Below are 21,946 nucleotides of genomic sequence, written 5' to 3'. Positions count from 1 at the left end.
TTCGAGCACTGGCTTACCCCTGAAATGGTCGGGAGGCTCCGGCCAACGGCTCTACACTATATCCGAATGTGGAGGACTATAAGGGACCAATAGGCTGTCACCACCTGCGGCCTACCTCTACAAACCATGGGATATAAGGCAAACAAAGGTAAACCATAGCCTAGACACCACATCTACGCTACTGATTACTACGGTAGCCTGACTACGTCTGAATTCCCGTAGCAACCTATGACACTCTATATAAATATAGAGCGATGAACCCGCGAGTAAGAGAACTGATCTCACTCAAATAAAAGTACTATGCAAGATAGGAATCACAAATACTAACTTACTCATACTGAAGGAAGCCGATATCCGTAGAGGTACATGTTGGAGAAGTGCACCGACAGGCCGGCGCCCCTCCGAACTACTCCTCACCCTCCTGCTACTCTAAGAACTAGCCTAGGCAGCGCCTCGCCTTTGAAATGGAGCACAAGTTCTACATGATGGTGGTGTGTAGAATGAGAGGGAGGAGGTCCCCCTTTTATAGTGTTGGAGGTCGGTTCCCACCGTATGCACATATGGAAAGTATCAAGGTTGAGTAGGCGCTACTCCACCCCAAGATGCACCTGGATGGGCTTCAGGCTTGGTTCGGGCGACCCTGTGGGTCGGCCGACCCTTGGGTACCACATCTTGCGCCGTCTTTCGTCCGAGACACTGCTAGGTGGGTCCCCAAGTGGGTACATGGTGGTTGGCTATAAGTTTAGACGGTTTCCTTGTGTTTGTGGGCCCTTGAATCCGTGTACTTTGGTCTAATTTGTTGAAGTTGTGTTTTCTCCCTTTCTCACTTGTGTTTCTTGCCCCTTTATGTGCGATTGCAGACATGGCTTCTTGAAATCAACAGTTCACCAAAACCTGTTGAAATGGTTAGAATTAATACTCCTATTTCTAGTTTTGGTATTTATTGTGCCATTATCATACACAAGAGTTGTCGCTCAGGTTTGATTTAAGAGCTGTCAACACCCATGCACCACTGGGTTCTACATGTGCAATATATTAGGTAAAAGGCACTATACCACAACCTCATTCTACCGTCAGACCAGGGTCGATATAAATATAAAAGTACCATCGCACAGTTGGTCGGTATAGTTTCTCATCTGACGATTGGTCTGTATTTTAAATTTTTCCGATGAAACATCTATCGATATATTTGTTTAGATGTACCAAACAACTATCAAACAGTAAATCCAATTATTTGACTCAAACCATGGGTCAGTATATGTAAACCAGGCCCACCTGCCTCCTGGCCCGCTGCCGGCCCATCTATCTCCCTCAGAATTTAGCCCATGAATCAGTCTATTATCAAATCCTATGTTCCTTCATCCTCCAGTTTCCTTCCTTCTTCTGCAGCCCCACCCCCGTCGCCCCTTGCTTATCCTGCCAGCCCTCCCCTGTCGCGACGTGAGGGGCCTTGGCGAGTGGGCGGAGGTGAGCGGGCCATGCCGCGTGGAGCAGAGTCGCGCGGGCCGAGGCGGACGGAGCAGCAGCGTCTGGGCGGGGGCGCACGGGTGGAGGGGACCGAGCTACGCCGCGCGGGGGGGGGGGAGGCGAGCGGTGTGGCAAAACCGCCCGAATTAATCCGGCTCAAGTGCGCTAACCATCACCTTAAAGGCCATATGAGTTAACACGCACTTCAAACGAAGTAATCTGGCAGCTCAGTTGGGTAAAGTCCCGATGAAACCACCTACGCTTCGATCGAACCCAAAGCTTGCAGAATACTCACACAGAGGCGAGTCCAGAGATTACAACATTTCATCATTTCTTACATCATAGAGTACATCATAAATTTATTAAAAACTGAGTTTAAAATCAGAAAATGCTTTTGCATCATAAAAGAGATCATCAGAGTTCTTGATTGCAGCGGAAAACAAATGATAGTCTATCGACGAAACATGATGTCATGATAAAGCCCGTACATGACATCAACCCAAACCCCAATTGTACACCTGAAGACAAAGCCACAAGCAAGGCTGAGTATACTAATACTCAGTAAGACTTACCCGTCAACGGATATAACTTAGTCCACTTATCTAGAAATGCAAGGCTTTTTGGCTGGAGGGGTTTGTTTTGCCAAAAAAGCAACTAATAGTAGATCCTTACTTTCAGATTTTAGCTTTCATAACTCTAGTTCAATTAACCATTCTAAGTAAGCATCTATACCTAAACAAGCATGTTGGAATAAGCATTCAAAAAAAACATCCATATTATCATCATCATCAGCTTCCACGTGTTACTCTATATGGCAAAAGTGTTAAGCAGTCTCATTGTCCATGAGAGGCGGAACGATTCGAATCGAGTTTCTTAACCTTGCAAGGAAAACCTAACACACACGCATGGGGAGCGAAGTCACCCACACAACATTTTCCCTTTCTTTCCGGCTCGTGGATCAAGGCCACCCCCCCTCGACTACAGAGTACGGTAACTCTACACCCGCATGTTTGCCGCACGAGAACGATGTGCAATGTTCAAAGGGGGTGAGGGTAAAGGCCCTGTTTGGGACCGCGATGGCGTCGCGTATGAGCAAGAAAAGCGAAAAAAGCCCGCCGAACGCCTCGCGGCAGACGCGCGTCTGCTGGCCGCGTGCGAAGGCAAAACGCGGGATTTGAACTGGGCGGCCAAAAATCGCAGAAGCGAGCTCGCGGCCGCTTATCGCTTATTCGTCTCGCGCTTATCACCCACGCAGTCCCAAACAGGCCCAAAGTCCACTCCCCGGTCCAATCAGGTACTCAGCTTACCGATTACCATATTTCTCGGCATGTGGCTAGTACATTCAAACGCTTAACAAAGCTACCACACACTGCACCTTAGTACCTTTTTACTAAACCGACGGGGTCCCATGATCCCGCCACAAGCCTTATGATTGCAGTATGTGATAAAACAGTCAGAACCTATTATCTCGCGAGTAGCAGGAAACCACTCGACTTTTACCGGTCCTAATTAGCAAAGTATCTAGTCGAGCTTAACCTCTAGTATTCAAAACATGGGTATCTAGGATCATGCATCTATGGATTTAATCAACTCCTAAAAACTTAAATGCACAGATAAATAAATTACAACATAGATTGCATATAATTGAAAATAATAGGCATTAGATGCACCGGGGCTTGCCTTCATGGGCAAATATTAGCCTTGAGCTCTTCCGAACATTGGTCCGGGTCTTCGGCAACTTAGTTAGATTAGCTTGATCTGCATGTAGTTCATTCTTGGACTTTGGCACCAACTCGTTCGTTCCGTCGATGAGAGTAGTCGCGTCTATATGAATGCAAAGTATTCATGTTACGTAAATGACAACAAATTACATTTCTTTCCTTCACTATAGAGTTGTAGCACAAGTTTTATTATGAAATTTTTTTCATTACATTTTCTTGGGCAATTGTTTGACGAGTAGTAATTAACTTGACTTAAACTCATTAAGCAAATTGGGTCTGTGATATTTTTCATTTGTCATTTTTCACATAAAAACTTAGTTTATTTCCTACCATTATTAGGAAGAGTTTCTGGTGTTGAAATTTTTATACATGATGCATCTCTGAGTGGTCTGCTGACTGTATAAATTTCTGCTAATTTGATGCAACAGATTAAATATGAAAAATAAATTAAACAGCTACTGCTAGGATCAAGATTCATTTTTATAGATCAAAGTATTCAAGTTATGGTTCTTAATTTTTACTGAGTAATCCTAATATTATATCTAGCAATCTGTAAATTATTCACATTTTTACTATGCAAATTCGAGAGGCTATAAATTATACCAAGTAAAGCTATATTTAACAAGATCTAATTATCCACAGTGTTCCATGATGTTTATGAGTACCAAACTTTTACCACAACCTATTATAAATATGAGAATGCTGTAGTAAAAATTTCAGAATTTTTTGAGTGGTAGAACTATTTATCTTGAATTAGTGCTATTATTCATGGATTAAACCAAGAGCTAGTGAAACATATAGTTACAATGGGTTGCTGGTCATGAAAATTTTATGTGATACTCTACTCAGTGATGTAAGCCTACCATACAAAAATCTCCTATAGTTCATGAGTAAACCTCCTAGAACAAATATGAGCTATTATTTCTACTCTTTATTCTAGATTAAAATGTAAGCAGAAACTGAGTATATGACTGTAACAAAAGTTGTAGATTTCGTTCTAAGGATTCCAGAACATTTGAGTTTCCATTTTTAAGATTTTTATACAAATTTTTATTGATTTTACAAGTTCACAGATTAAAGTTCATGTATATTTTGCCGTTTCCCCCCTGGAATCAAGTTTTATATTTACGCAGGGGTCCCTGGCTGGAGTTTCAGTGCAGGGGAGGTGACGGCCGGCCCTTTTTCGGCAAGGGAGATCGCAGGCGGCATGGGCTAGGAGGGGAAAAGGGGGAGGCAAGTTGTCCATGGGCGCCGGTGACCGGCGGCGGCTCCGTTTGTCGGTGGCGATGTTCCGGCGAGGTAGGGAGGGGGATGACAGGATGAGGAGGTTCAGGAGGACGAAGGGAATCCGTTCCAGGGGCTAGATCGTGCTTGGGATGGCTGGAGGTAGGGTCTCAGCGTGGACCTCGGTGGGCGGCGTCAATGGTGTTCGGCGACTGCGGTTCGTGCATGCAGGAGGAACTTGAGCTCTGCCTTTTCTAGGCCAAGGGAGAAGGGAAGGGCAAGCTGGGCGTGCCCGAGTTGGGGAGGACACGGGGCTAGGGGAGGGCACGACCTCGGCGCGTGGCTCGGCCATGGTGATGGTGTGGCGAGCAGGGACGCGTCCAAGTGCGTGCAACGCTAGGGGTGCCGGTTTGGGGCGAAACCGGGGGCGCCGGGGTGGTTTCGGCCGAGGGCGCTACGCGTGTGTCGGCCAGGTGGCCAGCATCGGTGTACGGGCGCCGCCCGTAGGCAGGGCGCAAGGAGGGAGGTGGGAGATGAAGGTGAGGGCAATTTCGTAAATAGAGGAAAGTTCAAGGTCTCACTGTAAACTAAAGTTTTCTCTTTGATCCTCTGGTCAAATGAAAAACCTTTGAATACCAAACTTGTTCAAAATTTCAAGATATACAACTTTTGTTTCAGGCACTTTTTCATTTGAGCAACGGTTTGAAAGTTATTTAAAAAAACTCTGAGATGACTTAACAATTAAGGCACTTGTTATTTCATTTGATTTTATTCATTTTTTTCCTAATGTCCAACTAAACTTTTATTACTCTTGTCATGGTGAATGTGCCTATTTATTTTCATCAACATTTTTTAATTTATTTAAAAGTGATAAAACATTTAGTTACTATTAGTACCATATTGCCCATATTCACTTGCACATTCACACATATAGAGAAAATGATTTTAAAACATATGCACGACTTTAATGATTCTTACTTGTTAAGCATGATTCTAGATTTATTAGGCATGATATCATGTTTAAAATTTCTTGTTTAGCATTTTAAAAACCTGGGATGTCACAAGCGGGCAGCGGTGTAGAGCTGCGGCGCGGCGAGCGGGCGGAGGGGCACGACAAGTGGGCAGAGGGACGCAGAGCTGCAGAGTGGTGAGTGAGCAGACCCTCGACCTCCAACAGATAGAGGCGGCCCCAACTTTCCTGTGTATTTATCACAAACTATTATTTTGTCTTGGAAAAATTCCCAGTTTCTTATTTTAAGTAACATCCTAACTAGTTTGATTCATAATTTCTTTACTTTTAATTTATTTCTTTTATAACATAATTACTAAGTACATGCTTGTTTGAATGTAGAATCTATGTACTGAAAAATTCTTGCTCCTCATTTTGAAGTGCAGAGATGCAATTAAGCATGCTTTTCTATCATTATATAAACAAACAGTCATGTGTCTTCTTGATAGCAGCCTAGAGAAATTTTACTTACTATAGTGCTATTTATGCAGGAAGTTTTGCAGGAAGCTGTGCTTCATTAATGGAAAAGTACCAGCTCCATATTCTTTAGAAGATGTTGAGTTCTGATGAAAGCAGCAATAAGGGTTCAGATCTTGTTGTTTTCTTGAGAAATGAACTTGTGTATGCAAAACGTTGCTCTGCATAGCTATTTTCTCTCAAGTGGATGCTAGAAAATTTGGTTTCGAAGATTCTATACATCCATTTGTATTATCAAGTTTAAATGTGTGAATGATTATTGTTATAATTGTTAATATATTGTAATAGGAGTTATTACATGGAAGTAATGTGTATTATTTTGTGACAATCTAATTGCTAAAAATGAGCGGAATGTAATGTTGGCTCAAATTAACCCACCTTATGGGCCTGCTGGGTCATCAAATATTTGGTGACAAACATCGTGAAAATGTTGCCACGTCAGATCCAAATCGTCACGAAAGTGCTGCCACATCACTGCCACATCATCCGTGTACAAGGATTTGTGACGTTTTTGAGATCTTTAACAATGAAAAACTGTCGTCATAAATTAGTGATGATGCAAGAATCGTCCTAAAATTTAGGACCAAAAAATATGTTTTCGTCGCAGAAGACCTTTTATGACATGGTATAGGTGACGAACCGAATTTCGTCACGCAAGCGTCACAGATTATGAAAGATGACAAAAATACCACTTTCAGTGACATAAATGAAATGTCGTAGAAGCCCATATGTGTTGTAGTGTCTCTCTTGTATCATCCCCTTTTTTTCTGACATGGTTACTGTTGGCGTTTCTTATGCCCCAAAAAAATATTAATTCTGCAAGTGCACAGAATCACCGCTGTAGCACTTCACCATGGAGTATTCCAGGGTATCACATTTTTCCTCAGGGAAGCACTATGGTAAAGAGTATCGTAAATTGAATGATAACCGTACTAGCTTAATCAACCGACTAACTCGACGAGGGTAAGCCAGATATAGAGATAAGATAAATGGCCAGTCTATGACCGAGTGACACACGGAGGCTCAATTCCTTAGAGAGGTAGCAGCTGGGAGGACAACGAGCGAGATAAGATACATGATACACTTCTGAACTATCTAGCTAGCCTCTCTAGATCAGACTAACTATCTAACTAATCTTCGGGAAGGTAGAGCTTACTTCGGTAGCCTCAGGGAAGGACTCAGAATGGAATGAGAAGGGAGTCCAATGGTAGTCGGCACTACTACTATGAAAGCACCCGAACGTGATGAACTACGAGGGACGGACAGGGCTGTCACCACCTGCCGCCTACCACAACAGTACCATGGGGTGGAACACACTTTCTAGCTAACACTAAGCTAAGACACCACATCTGCACTTGGTGTTAGGATTTCTCTCGAGGCCTTCGAGAGAAATCCCCCTCAACCTAGAGCACTAATTTGATATACTCTAGTCCAGGCGAGAAAACCCGTAAGATAAGTTTCCGACTATCAAAGAGATAACTTAGTCTAAACTAAAGGATACAACTTCCGCGCTCGAGCTGAACACTCAGACTCGAGAGGATAAAAGAAAGTGGAAAGTAAAGCTGACTCAGAATGTAGAGAAGATAACTTATATTGATAAATTCAAAAGAAGGATACAAGAGCCAAATCCCGAGTAAGCTCGACTCGACTCTAACTCCAAAACTACTAATCCTACTCTAGAAAGTGAAGAGAGAAATGAGCTCCAAGGTGTGTGTTACAAGTGATGGATGGGGGTTCTATTTATACCCTTTCAAGGTCGGTTCTGGGCAAGTGAAGCACGTGGCGTCAGTTGTAAGCGGTTGAAGTCGGTGTGCTTGTCTTCCACGTGAAGCCAAAGCCTGAGTGGCTGCCAAGTGTGGCCGGCCGGCCTCCCCTAGGCCGGCCGGCCTGGGGATTTGGCCACGTGGCCACCGACCTTTGGACAGTGGCTCTGATTTGCTTCTGAAGGCGGTTGACAGTTGCTTGAGGTGTACGCGGGCACGTGCAAGGCTGGCCGGCCTAGGGGAGGCCGGCCAGCCTCCCTCTGGCTTCTCTCGGCCCTTCGTTGCACCGACGTTACACTTGTATGCTTGTGATCTTCCAGGGAGGTGGATTGCTGACTTGGATGTGGCTTTGCGCTGAATTGTGGGTCCTTTGATCCTTGTGCAAGCCTTTCGGTGTAAGGATCACCGGGGTGTCCGACCCTGGAGGGGGAGGGGGTGAATAGGGTCGCTAATCGCTTTCTATCCTAGGGCTCAATCTATTTGTATGAGATAAACCTAACACGCCTACACATGCTAGTTATGACTATGGTTTATCTATGCTGCTCTCTACTTACCCCTAAAAGACTTGCAACCTATAGCCAATCCTAATCAAACTAACTAGGAAAGTAATGGTACGCAAGATAGAGTAAATGTGGAAATGTAATACGGTAAGTAAAGAGGTAAGGGAGAGAATATGCAAACTCCCGTGAAGACACCAAGACACATGATTTAACGTGGTTCGGTTAGGACACCAAGTCCCTCCCAACGTCCACGGCCACTTGTCCAACAAGAATAAGTGTGATGCCAAGTCTCTTCGCTTGATCACCGTCTTGCGTTCGCCACCAAGGCTTCCGGAAAGCAAAGGCTAAGTGGCGCTGTAACATCCGGTTTATAAAAGGACATAAACCGAGCAATCATATACGTGCCAGGATCAAGTCACATGTATATACAACAGAATGAACATTATATCACAACACATATCACGTAAAAAGATATATTAAAGTGAATACGAATGTTATTTATTACAATAATGACAAAAGTCTGATAGAGAGTATGCGGAAGCGTAATACATATACGAAGTCTCTCGAAAGCTGGGCACCACAGGGACGTCGACTGGGAGACGAACACCTAGAAGTCCTCGTACTCCTGGTAGCTCCGGGTGAACTCCCTCGCATCGGCAGGAACTGAGCAGCAGTAGAGTACCCCCAAGAGGAAAAAGAGTAGAGTAGGCAAGAGTGAGTACACAACTTGTACTCAACAAGTATAACACAAACTATGAGGCTCTAAGGTTGACTGACTCAACTGCATTAGCTTTTAATCTTGGCAAAATTTTATTAAAGCTATTTACTACAAGTGGATGAATTACCATAAACCCAGTTACATAGTAATTAATCAAAATTAATCATGTTACTACTGTGAACCAAACCAAACCAAGCCACCCGGGGAAATCTGCCTCGTCAAAGGAAGATAACCCCACTAATCAAAAGGAGGATCTGGGCCGCTCATGACCGTGAGCTCGGCTAGTATACTAGTTTTACACTCTGTAGAGGTTGCACATCTTTACCCACAAGTCGTGAGCTACGCTAGTTGTTCATCACACTTCCTTAGGTGAGATGACTAGCAAACTCACTACGAGGCCTTTACAAAGAATCTTGTTGGTAAGGAGTAACCGCGAGGGTGGATCGGCGACTATGGAGTAGGTCTAGTGGGCGTCAAGACATAGGTACGCAGACCAAGCACAGACGAGGCCACTCATTACGAGGGCCATAGAAGCTTACCTCCCTTGCCCCACAGGTAAGTTACTCCAAACCAAAAAGACCTAATTATTACGCCAAGACCGTCCCATTCCAGTCTTGTGGTAGCTCTGTTGTCCCAGGTTATCGCTCTATGAACCGGTCCTTATGGAGAGTGGCCAGCCAAGCACTAAGCACTGTGCTGGCCCCCTAAACCATGTTTCTACAAAAAAACCAATTTTTAACGAGACGTGAGCCACTCAAGCACAACACAGAGGGTCACTCTCAGAATTAAGTTGCAATAAACCATTAATCAACTTAATTAAAAGGACCAAGTGTGTTATAGCGCGGCACCTAGCACAACTAACCAAAATGCAACCAAGGTAATTATATAAAGGATAAATGTGGCTAGGAAATCCTTATAGGCATACAGCATTAAAATGCAGTATGAAAATGTATTTATAAGTGATAGGTGTTGTTCATGTTATACTTGCCTTCCTCAAACTACTCCTGCTGCTGCTCAAACTGATCTGAAGATGGCTGCTCCGGGTACTGGTACTGGGGCTCCTCAGATGGATCAACGTCTACTCACGAACACATGACCAAAAATAACACACAACATAAACATACAAGCAAATAAGTGCAAACACTAAGAAACAGTACAACAATACATACAAACAGCAAACAAAACTAGGCTAGAACTAATCTATGCGTTACAACGATCGTGTGGACATAAAGAACGCCTAAAACAGAGCTAGAACGCGAAAACTAGAGCAAAAACAAGGTCTAGGGCCTTTTCTGCAAGAAAAACTAAGTTTCTGGGGTTTTTCTGCAAAAACTAGGGACTAAAATGTAATTAAACATTAACTCTGGGGTCTAACTCACAAAAACAGCAGGTCTGGATGGCGGGTTCAATTTCCAAAAAGGTCAGGGGCTTAAACGATAAAATCTGGGCTAAACTGTAAATACTTTTGAACAGGTGTGGACTGTGGGTTGATACTGCAAAAGCTCAGGGGCTCTTTAGAAAGATTGCCAGGCGAAGGGGTATGTTTGAATCTGGGCGCTTCGATCTGGATCGGATGGCTCAGGAAAGACTAGATCCAGATCTAATCTTGGGCGTCGATTTTGGATTGGATGGGTCAGATCTAACAAGGCGCGGGGCGGCGGCACTGACGCCGGAGCTGGAGCTCTCGCGGTGGCGCGCGGCTGGAAGCTCGCTGGCGTTGGCCGATTTGGCAATTCCGAGCTGGGTTTGGCCTGGGATTTGGCCATGGAGCATGCCCGTGGCACGCGTAGTCCACCTGGAGCGCTGGTTGGGTTCGGGGAGGCTCGGAGCTTGGAGCTCGGCGACGATGGCGGCTCTAGGCGGCGAGGTCTTGCCGAAGCAGGCCATTCGGGGGTTTCCAGGGGGCTACGTCCTACCAAAACTAGCGCATAGGGGCAGGAGGAGGTGCTGAAGCTCACCGGGGCTCGGGCTCGAGCAGGGAGGCCGTGAAGGGTGTCGGCGTCGTGGACCGGCAGCGAGTCGCGGGCGGCGCTCGGGGAGGAGGTTGTTGCAGTGGAGCTCCGGGCATCAGGATCCCGCGGCTCGACTCGTGGTACTCCTGCGAAGAAGCTACGGGGTTCAGGGCGGCCGGAGCACCAGTGGCGGCGAGAAATTGAGACGGCAGCCCGTTCTCACTGGAGTTGAAGTCCGGCGCGATTTCGGCGCGGCGCGGGTAGAGCTCGGGGAAGGCCGGTTTGGGGAGGTCCCTGGCGGCACTGCGGAGCTTCTGTGCGACTCGAGGAAGGCTGCGGTGCGGCGGAGAGGTGAGGCCACGGCGGCGCAGGGCTCGGCACGGCGGAGCAGGGCGAGCGGGCGTGCTAGGGTTCTCGGGTGGCGGCGGAGATGGGAAGAGGGCGAAGGGGGTCGCGGGTGGTTTAAAGGGGAGGCCAGAGATCTCGGTGTGCGCGCCTAGGATAGGAATCCCGGCGAGAATCACAGCCTGGAGGGCGTGCGGCCGTTGCAGCGTGTCACGGCGGGGAAGACGGGACTAGCGTGTGGGCCAAGGCTGTCAGCGGTGGGGAACGGGGACGCGGGCGACTGCGCTGTTCTGGGCTGAGCGGCGCGCGGTGAGCTGGGCCACGCGGTGTGGGAGGGGAAGGCCGCGGGCGCGCGCATGTGGGGTGCTAGGCCGCGTGCGGATGTGGACCGTGCGGGGAGAAGGAGAGGGGTGAGCGGGCTGGGCTGATGCGGGAGCTGGGCCGCGGGGTTGGAAGCAGGCCTGGGAGGGAAAGGGGCGAGCGGGAGGCGGGCTGGGCTCAGGGAAAAGAAACGGGCCATGAGGAGAGGGAGAACTGGGCCGGGGTTTTGGGACTGGGCTGGGATGCTGGGTTTTGCTATGGGTTTTCCTTTTTCAAACACACTCAAAACTATTTGAATTCAAACACAAGTTTGAATTCAAAACCCTAGTACTCAACCAAAAAGAACAATGCACCAGCATGAATGCAACAACAAATTTTAAACTTTGACAAAATTTTAATTACTTGTGAAACAAAATTAGATTAAATGCAAGACTAATCATAATAAACCTTAGAAAATTAAATTAAATCCAATTAAATTTATGATTAAAGCTGAAAATTAAATTAGGGTGTTACAGGCGCCAAGTCACCAAGACAAGGCCACCGCCACGGTCTCTCTCAAAGCGTCACCAACGGCACCGTCTTCACTATTGGAGCTTCTCACTAATAGGGGTCTCCTTCCCTGCACAAAGTGTCGTTGCCTCTCCACACCAAGTCGGAGGGTCACACGACGAGTACATGGTTGCTTGCCGCAGCAAGACTTTGCTCAAGGTTGATCTCGCAAGATCAAGTCCTCCCAAGCACTAAGCTTTTCAAGCTCACACTTGCACTAAGCTATTCTAAGCTTGAATGTGGCACTAAGCTCAATATGGTGGATAAAGTTGATGTTGATCTTCAATAGAACTTCCAGAGTCTCCAACAACCTCAAATGACCCGGCCTTGGGGGTATATATAGGTAGCACAAGCAAATATAGCCGTTGGAGAAAAGCTGCCAGAAAAATACTTAACGCCGGTTAATCCGACGCACCTCCAATAGCCATCGTCGGTTCAACCGGTGATACTAAACTGCCCGCCTCAAAAACTAGCCGTTACGTGTACGGGCAATCAACCGATGCTACATCGGTTTAACCGGTGAGTGTAGTTGTCCTGTGAACTCTGAAAAACAACTCTCTGGACAACTGCACCGACGTTCACCAAGACCCAACCATCGGTTCATCTGGTGTATAGACATTGCCTCAGCTTCTGGGTCCATTGCACCGACGTACTCAACTTCCCTAACGTCGGTTCAACTGGTGAAACCAAACTTCTTGGTGTGCTCCAAGTCAATGCACCGATGTACGTGATTTTCTCAGCGTCGGTTCAACCGGTGATACTAAAGTATCTCTGTCTTGATTTCTTTGACTTGGATTTCTTCCAGTCTCTTCAATTCTTGTCCTTTGGACCGAAGAGGTTTCAGGGCATGGAGGGGCGGCCCTTCGGACCTAGCTACGCCTATCTTCTCTTTGTCATCACTTGAACCTAAAAGCCTGAGAATGGTCATCTTAACAATCATATTAGTCCAAGTGTTGTGTTGTCTATATCAATCACCAAAACATTATATTGAAATATGGCATGAGAGGCCATTTTCGCTACATTGACCATACAATCAAACCGACATCCAATCCTCAGCTCAGATGCACTTGGACTTGTTACATTGCTCCTAGATCAAAGATGTGGCAGTGTACGTGGATGTGCCAGCCGGCCGGCCTAGGAGAGGCCAGTCGGCCAGGGATCTTGCCCAATTTTTTCCACTTTTGTCATGTATTCTTCTGAAATTAGAACTCATCCAAAACTTGTGGAACTTATTAGAATTAAATAAAATATGAATGGAACATAGTGTAAAGCTCGATTTATTCCCAAGAAGTTGAAGGTCAGAACATGAAATAATGGCCGTCAACACCCCCCTAAGCTTAAACTTTTGCTCGTCCTCGAGCAAAGCTCAACCTGAGGCTCGGTGGATCAAGAGTTGCATTAATGTTCACACCCTACAGGTACCTTGTGCACAGCATATTACTCGTTCCGTATGTACTATGAGTAAGTTGGCTCATACCCAAGGTTCTGGAGGATGGGGCGTATTCGTTTTCATTCCTTGGTCTTGAGCGGTTGAAGGACTGAACAACCTTCACCGGAATGTTTTCTGCTGCTCATTCAGGTTCCTGGCTCAAAGTTTTGCAAGAATTTTGAAAAGAAGTTCAGGTTTCCCAATGGTACTCTCGAGTCACTCATGGTGTATGATCCTCACATGGGGTCGGAGTTTTGACTCTCTTTTCCCTACTTCTAAGGCTGATATGAGGAGTTTATAGGTAGGGAGAGTGCTGCATACCTTGGTTACCTATATTACCGAGCCGAATGGTGATCCATGAAGGATTGGAACTTAACCAAATTTCGATCTTGTGGGATGTCAAAGAGATGGAGGGAGATGGACTCATGCTTGGAAAGGGAATTTGGTCTTTTATTTGAACTCCTTGTTTGCAACTCTTTGGGAGAGTGGGATTTTCTTTTCTCATTTTCAACTCTTTTTTTAGAGAATAATCCCCTCTCTCTTTTGCTGAAATGATTCTAATAACTTTGGAGTTTCATGATGAGAAGACCTGGTATGGGATGATTGGGTATATGATGGAGACTTAGGGGTGTATGACAGCAGGAGGATGGCGCCTGGCGGTGGCCGTCAATCTCGGAATGGGTGGTTGACAGGCCAGACATTTGAGGCTAGCAAACGATGGGTATATGAAGGAAATCGATCGGCAGATGGCAAGTTCCATTTCCTTGATGGACACACCATTCGGCAAAGCTCATGATTACACAAGATATTTCATTTCGGTTTATATAACATGAAAGACTCTGGATGGGTCATTATAACCATGTGGGAAACCTTCACCATAATTTTAATTTTCAAAAGATTCCGAGAGGTTCCCTACTAGAGCAAGCAGTTTTAAATCCGGTTTGGGCTATCTTGAATCCCGCAACAACTTAGACATCGGAGATTAAACTCGTGCCTCCACTCAACCATTTTTCAGCGGAACTAAAATGTGCCAACTAGCTCATGTACTAGGAGACTAAAAAGTTGTAAACGAGGCACATACGAGGCATGAACAGAGCAACTATTCATCATTTCCAAAGCAAGAGCTTACACGGATTTCCACTCATATGAGATTATTATTATTATTATTCATATTTTTTATATATGCGTAATTATTATGGCATGGCTACTGAAAAATGGTCGAGATGCGGTGACTTACCTAGCAGTACAACCCCTCCCCCCCCCAAGCTTCGAAGAAGCTCAGTCCTCCTCATCGGAGTCCTGATCCTCCTCGTCTGGGTCCTCCTCTTCCTCCTCCTCCTCGTCATTGTCCTCTTATTCGGGCTGCTGATACTGATAGTACGGCCGTGATGGTTGATGGTCCAGCTACATGTGGATGAATATGTTGGAGACGTCGTAATGCATGGCCGAAGTTAGCCCCCAGCTTTGCTGAGTCAGCTCGGTGTTGTGTGCCATGGTGTCCTGCATCTGCTGCTGCTGTGTGCCGAGTGTGGTGATCTAGCTCGAGAGGTCGGAGATGCTCCGCATGATCGGGTCCTCATAGTTGAAGCGTGCTGATGCCGAAGGACCCATCTGTGGACCATAAGACGAATGCATACCTGGGGGTAGTAGGGTCCCTGATCACCGGCATACCCACTACTGCCGGCCTGGAACGAGCTCGGGTCGCCATAGGCGTAGTATCCATATGCTTGCTTGAAGCACGTGTTCTGAGTAGACAGTTCGGGCTGCGCAGTAGTGGGGGCCGGGGGTGCTTGACGTGATGGTCCTACTCCAGCTTATTGGTCCAGCCCGGTTCTGCTTCTCGTCTGTGGACCTGCAACACTCCATCGCGCGGGCTCTTTCTTCTCCATCTGCAAAGTTAGGCTTTTCACCGCATAGAGAGAGAGAGAGTCTCGGGCATGGAAGCTCGATCTCTCTAACATACCTGGGGTAACACATAAAGATAGAGTTCCCGGGCCCTTCGCGCATCATGTGTCCCTACACGAAGTGCTCGAGGCCAACCTCATACCTGAATGCCTCAATCTCTGGCATGAAGTTGACCTCAGCATTATCCATCACACCAATGTACCTCACAATGCGAGTGACCAGAGAGGTCATATCGATGGGGCTTTTGCCTGAGATCATCTTCTGCCAGTGAGCGAGCATGGTTCTAATTGGAGAGCAGCGGATTTGCTTTGCCATGGTGTACAGGTACTGCAACTCGGGCAAGCTGTAGAGGCGAAGGTCTGCACGAGGGTGCACGACCATGGCGAGCCACTTGGCTAGGAACCTCAGGGTAGGATTATGGATGGAGACTATGCTGTTTTTGCTACTCACAAGTTCATTTGATATTGCACTCCACCATGAGTTTCAGTCATAACGATGTTTCTTAGCAAGCTCGTTGGGGTCAAGGATGCATCTTTTATGAAAGCCCAATGCGATGCTAAAGTCTTTTAGTTTCATTTCAAATTGTTCATTGAAGAGACAGAAGTAAACTTTTGTTTCAGCACTGGTTTCTTCAACGGCAAGAGAAATCAGAAACTCCATGGTTAAGAGTTGCGAACCTGGCTCAACAATGTCGGCGAAGTTCTCCCATCCTACGGCAGTGAGGTCGCTGTTCATGTCCTACTTGAGTCCTGTCTTCATGAGGAAGTGAGATTCGAACCTCTTGGCATGGCCAAAATTCTGCTTCTTCAGCAGCTCTAGGGCCTCCCATTCGTAGTCGTTCTTGACGGCGATCTGCTCGACCATCGTCAGGACCCTGATGTGGAGATAGGGTCTCGGGACTACTGGAGGTTCTTCTTCCTCCCGGGACACATTTGTATGGCGACCGGAATCGACCGACATAGTATCCTGCGAGGAAGATGAACTCCGTGAGCTCCTCGAGCTCTTCGAGAACGTCCTCTTGATCTTTTCCTTGGCCTTCTCGAACATGGTTCCTGCAAAATGTTAGCCCACAGCACCTGAAGAATATTACAATTAAGAGGAAGGTTAGTCGTTCTTGCGGGGCGTTAAGCGTTCCATGACTTTATTTGAGGTAAATATTTCTGGTGTTTTTCAAATTTATGAATTTCACTAAACACTACTGAATTTATTTGTTTTTGGTTGAGCCAGCACTTGATTTCTCCACTTGATTAGCTCAAAAGAGCTTAATTAAGCAAAGGAACTCAAGAAAGGGAGAGGAGAAGCTCGTGATCAGGCTGGAGCAAGCAAACCTGAGCATGTTGTGTGTCGAGGAATGTTGCCATCGTCGGAATTTATAGCAGCACATAGAGGCCAGGCCGGCCAGCCTAGGTGAGGCTGGCCAGCCTCCCACGGTGGCGAACGTGCCACGGCAAAGGTCTACGGCGTAGCTCTATAGGTGCTGGTGCTCCCTTTCGGTGGTGACGGGACGTGAACGGGGGAGGAGTGCCGGCCGGCCTGCACCTGTACGTTTTGCACCTCGTCTTTTTCACCTTCCTCCATACGCACTCTAGCATCCTGTCCCCTGCTGCTCCTGGCCAAAGCAAGAAAGAGTGGGGATGGCCGGCATATCCTTTGGCCGAAACTTTTTGAAAATTTTTGTGAAGTTCTTTTGAATGTAGATTTTCGAAAATCAAACGTGCTTTGGTTGAAAACAAAAATGCTTATGCAGAGATAGAATAAAGTTTATGCAAGAAATTAAACTATCCTATATGCAATGTGATGATGGATACGTACCATGAACCTTATGGTGCGGGCTCGGGTTTTGAGTCCGGAGCTGGACTCTCCTTCTCTTTGGTTCGTTTGTCGTCGCTGGGTGTAGTTCCTGACGACGACCCTTTCTTCCGCCACTCCTTCTTGGGTGTGGGGTTTGGTTCAACCTCTTTCTTTTCTGATTTCAGAAATTTCTTACGTTGGATCCTTCGTCTCGCATTTCCATAGTTGTGAAGCTTGATTTGCTTCACCTCCTCTTGAATCCGTAGACTTTCTATGTACTCAATGAGGGCTTCGATAGGTGGGATGGACGGCTTCTCCGGCTCATTCTCGGATTTGTTTTTCCGGTTGATTGCCTTGACTTGAGAGCATTGTTCGACCTTCGGTTTGAAGGCGAACGTCTCCTTCTGACCATTGATGTTGAGCTGAATTTCTCCGGCTCCCACATCAATACTTGTGTTTGCGGTACTCAAAAACGGCCTCCCAAGAATGAGAGGTGTCTTGGTGTCAACTTCCATGTTGAGGATGACGAAGTCTATGAGAATAAGGAAATTCTGGATTTTCACCAGAATGTTCTCCGCTACTCCTGCGGGGTAGCGCACCGACTGGTCCGCTAGCTGCATACACATGGCAGTAGGGGCAAGTGCATGATGATTAAGGCGGTCATAGACTTCCTTGGGCATGACGCCGACACTTGCTCCCAAGTCGCATAGAGCGTTTGAGAAATGCTAAGTCCCGATTGAGCATGTGATGGTTGGGCAGCTTGGGTCCTTCTTCACCAGGAGAGGATTGAGTTTAGTAGCGCTACACTCCTCTGTTAACTGTATGACCTCGGTGGTGGGCAGCGCTCTCTTGTTTCCAAGAATATCTTTGATATACTTGGCATATGTAGGCACCTGTATAGCATCAAGAAGTGGTATATTGACATATAGCTTCTTTATTACCTCGACGAACTTGCCGAATTGTTCTCGGCCACCAGCTTCCTTATCCATTCCAAAAATGGTAAGGCAGTTGTGTTGGGGTAATCCCATGAAGTTCTAGGGGGTTCAACGGGGTCTTCCTGGGCTGCAATTGTGTTGGTGTCGATAGCCTCCTCCTGCTCTTCTTCTTTAGCATCGGCATGTCTTGCGGATACGGCTTTCCGCCGGGTTCCTGCATCATGTGGGAAATGTGGCTCCTGTGGGGACTTACCACCACGCGTAGTCACCGCATTGACGTTCTCTTTGGAGGGAACTTCTGGTTGCCCGGGCAGTTTCTCCATGTTAGCGTTAGGACAGGATGAGGCTAGCTGAGCTACCTGAGTTTCTATCATTTTGTTAAAGCTCAACTGGTTTTTAATAACAGAGCTAAAGCCCTCTAGTTGTGAGGCCAAGGATTCCAAAACCTTGTCGTTAGCAAGAAACTTCTTGCTAATGTTGTCATTTATTTGCTTCTGGCCATAAACTTGGTCTTTTAATGAAGGCTGAAAATTGTTAAAGTTCATACCTTGCTAATTTCCGAAGGGGAGGTTGGGCTTTGAGTTCCAACCTTGCTGAGGACGGAATCCCGAGTTGGGATTGTTGTTGTTGGTGACAACGAAGTTCGCGTCCTCTTGAGTTAAGGGACACGATGTGCCCGAGTGCCCAGTCTCGCCACATGTTTCACATGTCATCCGAGACTCCGAAACCTGGTTCACCTCCTTGTGCGGAGATTTCAGTTTCTTCATGAGAAGGTCCATCTTGGCAGCCATCATATCGACACTGTCGATCTGATGCATGCCTCTTGGACGGGTTGGCTGCTTGTCACCTCTCCAACTCTGATTGGAGGCTATCTTGTCGATCAGCATTTTCGCTCCCGCAATATCGAGAGAGAGAAAGGAACCTCCTGCTGCTGCATCTATGTGGTCCTTGGCTTGCTGATTCAAGCCGTGGAAGAAGTTCTGAATGATCAGCCATTCCTCCATGCCGTGGTGCGGGCATGCTTGAATGTATTCCTGTAGACGCTCCCAGGCCTCTGGGATGGTCTCATCCGGTAATTGCTGGGTACCGGAGATTCTATTCCGGAGGGCATTGGTCTTGCCCACCAGGAAGTACTTGGCCAGGAATGCATTTGAACAAGCTTCCTATGTGTTGAAAGCCTCTTTGTTGGAGTAAAACCACGTCTTGGCCTTCCCGAGCAGTGAGAATGGGAATAGCCAAAGGCGGACGACATCCATCGTAGTACCCTTGGGGTTGATGGTGTTACTCACCTCGTAGAAGTTCTGGAGATGGGCATTGGCATCCTCGGATGCCTTTCGATAGAACGGACTTGCTTGAACCATGTTCACCAGTCCAGTTTTCAGCTCAAAGCTGTAACACCCTAATTTAAACTTCAGCATTTATTAATAAATTTAATTGGCTTTATTTAAATTTCTAAGGTTTATTGTGTTTAGTATGGCATTTAATTCAATTTTGTTCCTTAATGATTAAAAATTTATCATAGGTTTAATTTTTGTGTTGCATTCATGCTGGTGCATACTTTTATTTGAGTGTGGTTTGAATTCAAATCCATATTTGAATTCAAACTTTGTTTGAATTAGATTTAGAAATGAGAAGAATAGGAAATAGAAAAGGAAAATAGAAAGCCCAACGCCCAGAAAACCCAAAACCCTCTCAGCCCGACCCAGCTCCCCGCGGCCCAGTTCGCTCGGCCCAAGCACGCGGCCCAGCGCTCCGCCCGCACCCCGCTCGGCCCGCGTCGCCCGCTCTCACTCGGCCCGGTTCCATCCCGGCCTGCGCCCGCTTCGCCCCGCGCGCGCTCAGCAGCTCCGGCCCAGTTCGCTCGCCTGAGTCCAAGCCCGCGCCCATCACCTGCCTGCCACCGGGCCCCGCTCGTCAGGCCCCCTCCCACTCCCGGCTCGCCCGCGTCGCCCGCTCAGCCGCTCGCAGCACGCCCCGCCGCTGACCCGTGGGCCCAGCCTGCCAGCATCGTCTTCCCCGCGACGCGCTCGCGCAACAGAATCCGCTGACCTCGCCGTGATCCCCGCAGCCCTTCCTCCCTATCCCGCATGCCGAGATTCTCGGTCCGGGCTCTTTAAACCACCCCGCGGACCCGCCCTCCCCTTCACAACCGCCGCACAAAGCCCTAGCTCTGCCCGCTCGCACAGCTCCGCCACGCCGAGCCCCTGCACCCCCTGCGCCGCCGTGGTCCCAAAGCCCCGCCGCGCCCCCGCCACCGAGATCCGCCGCCGAAGCTTCGTCTTGGGTCCAGGTTCGCCCCCGGACTCGCTGCCCCGACCGCCGTTCGCGCCTGCGTCATTTTGGTCACCGGAGCGCCGCCGCTCAACTCCCCCGCTGCCGGAGATCGCCGCCGCGGAACTCTGTTCCGGCGAGAACCCGCCGCCGCCCGCACCACAACCGCCCGTGGCCGCCCGATCCCGAATCAACGCGCCAGATTAGATCCAAGCCCGAGCCATCCTGAGCCGCTAGATCGCGATCCAACGGCCCATATCCAAAGATACCGGTTCGGCTTGGTAAAATTGTTAAAGAGACCCTCGGTTTACTAGATATCAACCCGCAGTCCTAGCGCGTTGAAAAATAATTATATCCAGGTCCAGTTTTTAACACTTTAGCCCCTGAGCTTTGTAGTTTTTGAACCCACGATCCAGACCTGTCCTTTTTGCGAGTTAGACCCCAGGAATAAGGTTTAATTACGTCTAGGCCCTCGGTTTTAGCAGAAAAGCCCCTGAAACTTCAGTTTTCTTTCAAATAAGCCCCTAGAACTTGTTTTTAGCCTAGAAAATGCGTCTTAGCTCCGTTTTTAGCGTTCTTTATGTCCACGCGATCGTTGTAACGCGTAGAATAGTTCTAGAGTAGTTTTGTGCGCTGTTTTTATGTATTGATGTACTGTTTCTTAGTTTTTGTTAATGTTTGTTTGTATGCTTATTATCGTGCATTGTTTTGGCCATGTGTTCGTGAGTAGACGCTGATCCAGTTGAGGAGCCCCAGTACCAGTACCCGGAGCAGCCATCTTTGGAGCAGTTTGAGCAGCAGCCAGAGCAGTACGAGGAAGGCAAGTATAATATGAACCACCTATCACCTTTAATTACCATTTTATACTGCATTTTAATATTGTATGCCTTTAAGGATTTCCTAGCTAGTTTATATCCTTTAAATATACCTTTGGGTTGCATTTTGGTTAGTTGTGCTAGGTTGCTGCGCTATAACACACTTTGGTCCTTTTTAATTAAATTGATTAATGGTTTACTTGAACTTAATTCTGAGAGTGGCACTCTGTGTGGCTTGAGTGGCTCACGTCTCGTTAAAAGATGGTCTTTGTAGAAACATGGTTTAGGGGGCCAGCACGGTGCTTACTGCCTGGTTGGCCACTCTCCATAAGGACCGGTTCATAGAGCGACAACCTGGGACAACAGCGCTACCACAAGGCTAGAATGGGATAGACTTGGCTTATTAATTAGGTCTTTTTGGTTTGGAGTAACTTACCTGCGGGGCAAGAGTAGTAAGCTTCAATGGTCCCTGCTCCTCCGGCTTGTCTGTGCTTGGTTTGCGTACCTGTGCTTGTACCCCCGTGAGGTGGGCCCCATCGTCGCTGACCTATCTCTCGCGGTTACGCCTTACCAACGAGATTCTTTGTAACGGCCTCGTAGTGAGTCGCTAGTCATCTCACCTAAGGAAGTGTGATGAACCTCTAGCGTAGCTCACGACTTGTGGGTAAAGATGTGTAACCTCTGCAGAGTGTAAAACTGGTATACTAGCCGTGCTCACGGTTATGAGCGGCCCAGATCCTCCTTTTGATTAGTG

General features: G+C 47.3%; 1 non-coding gene across 1 annotated transcript; it reads left to right on the top strand.

The window, feature by feature from the left end:
• Positions 1-19,108: 19,108 nt before the first annotated feature.
• LOC120653030 lies at positions 19,109-19,215 on the top strand. The gene has a single exon (XR_005666726.1). It is a non-coding gene; the product is annotated as a small nucleolar RNA R71 (small nucleolar RNA).
• The last annotated feature ends 2,731 nt before the right edge of the window (positions 19,216-21,946 follow it).

Source organism: Panicum virgatum, chromosome 9K (assembly GCF_016808335.1).
Source record: "Panicum virgatum strain AP13 chromosome 9K, P.virgatum_v5, whole genome shotgun sequence".
NCBI classification, from domain to species: domain Eukaryota; kingdom Viridiplantae; phylum Streptophyta; class Magnoliopsida; order Poales; family Poaceae; genus Panicum; species Panicum virgatum.
The sequence above is the reverse complement of the archived record's forward strand: the minus strand, read 5'-3'. Positions and strand labels throughout refer to the sequence as shown.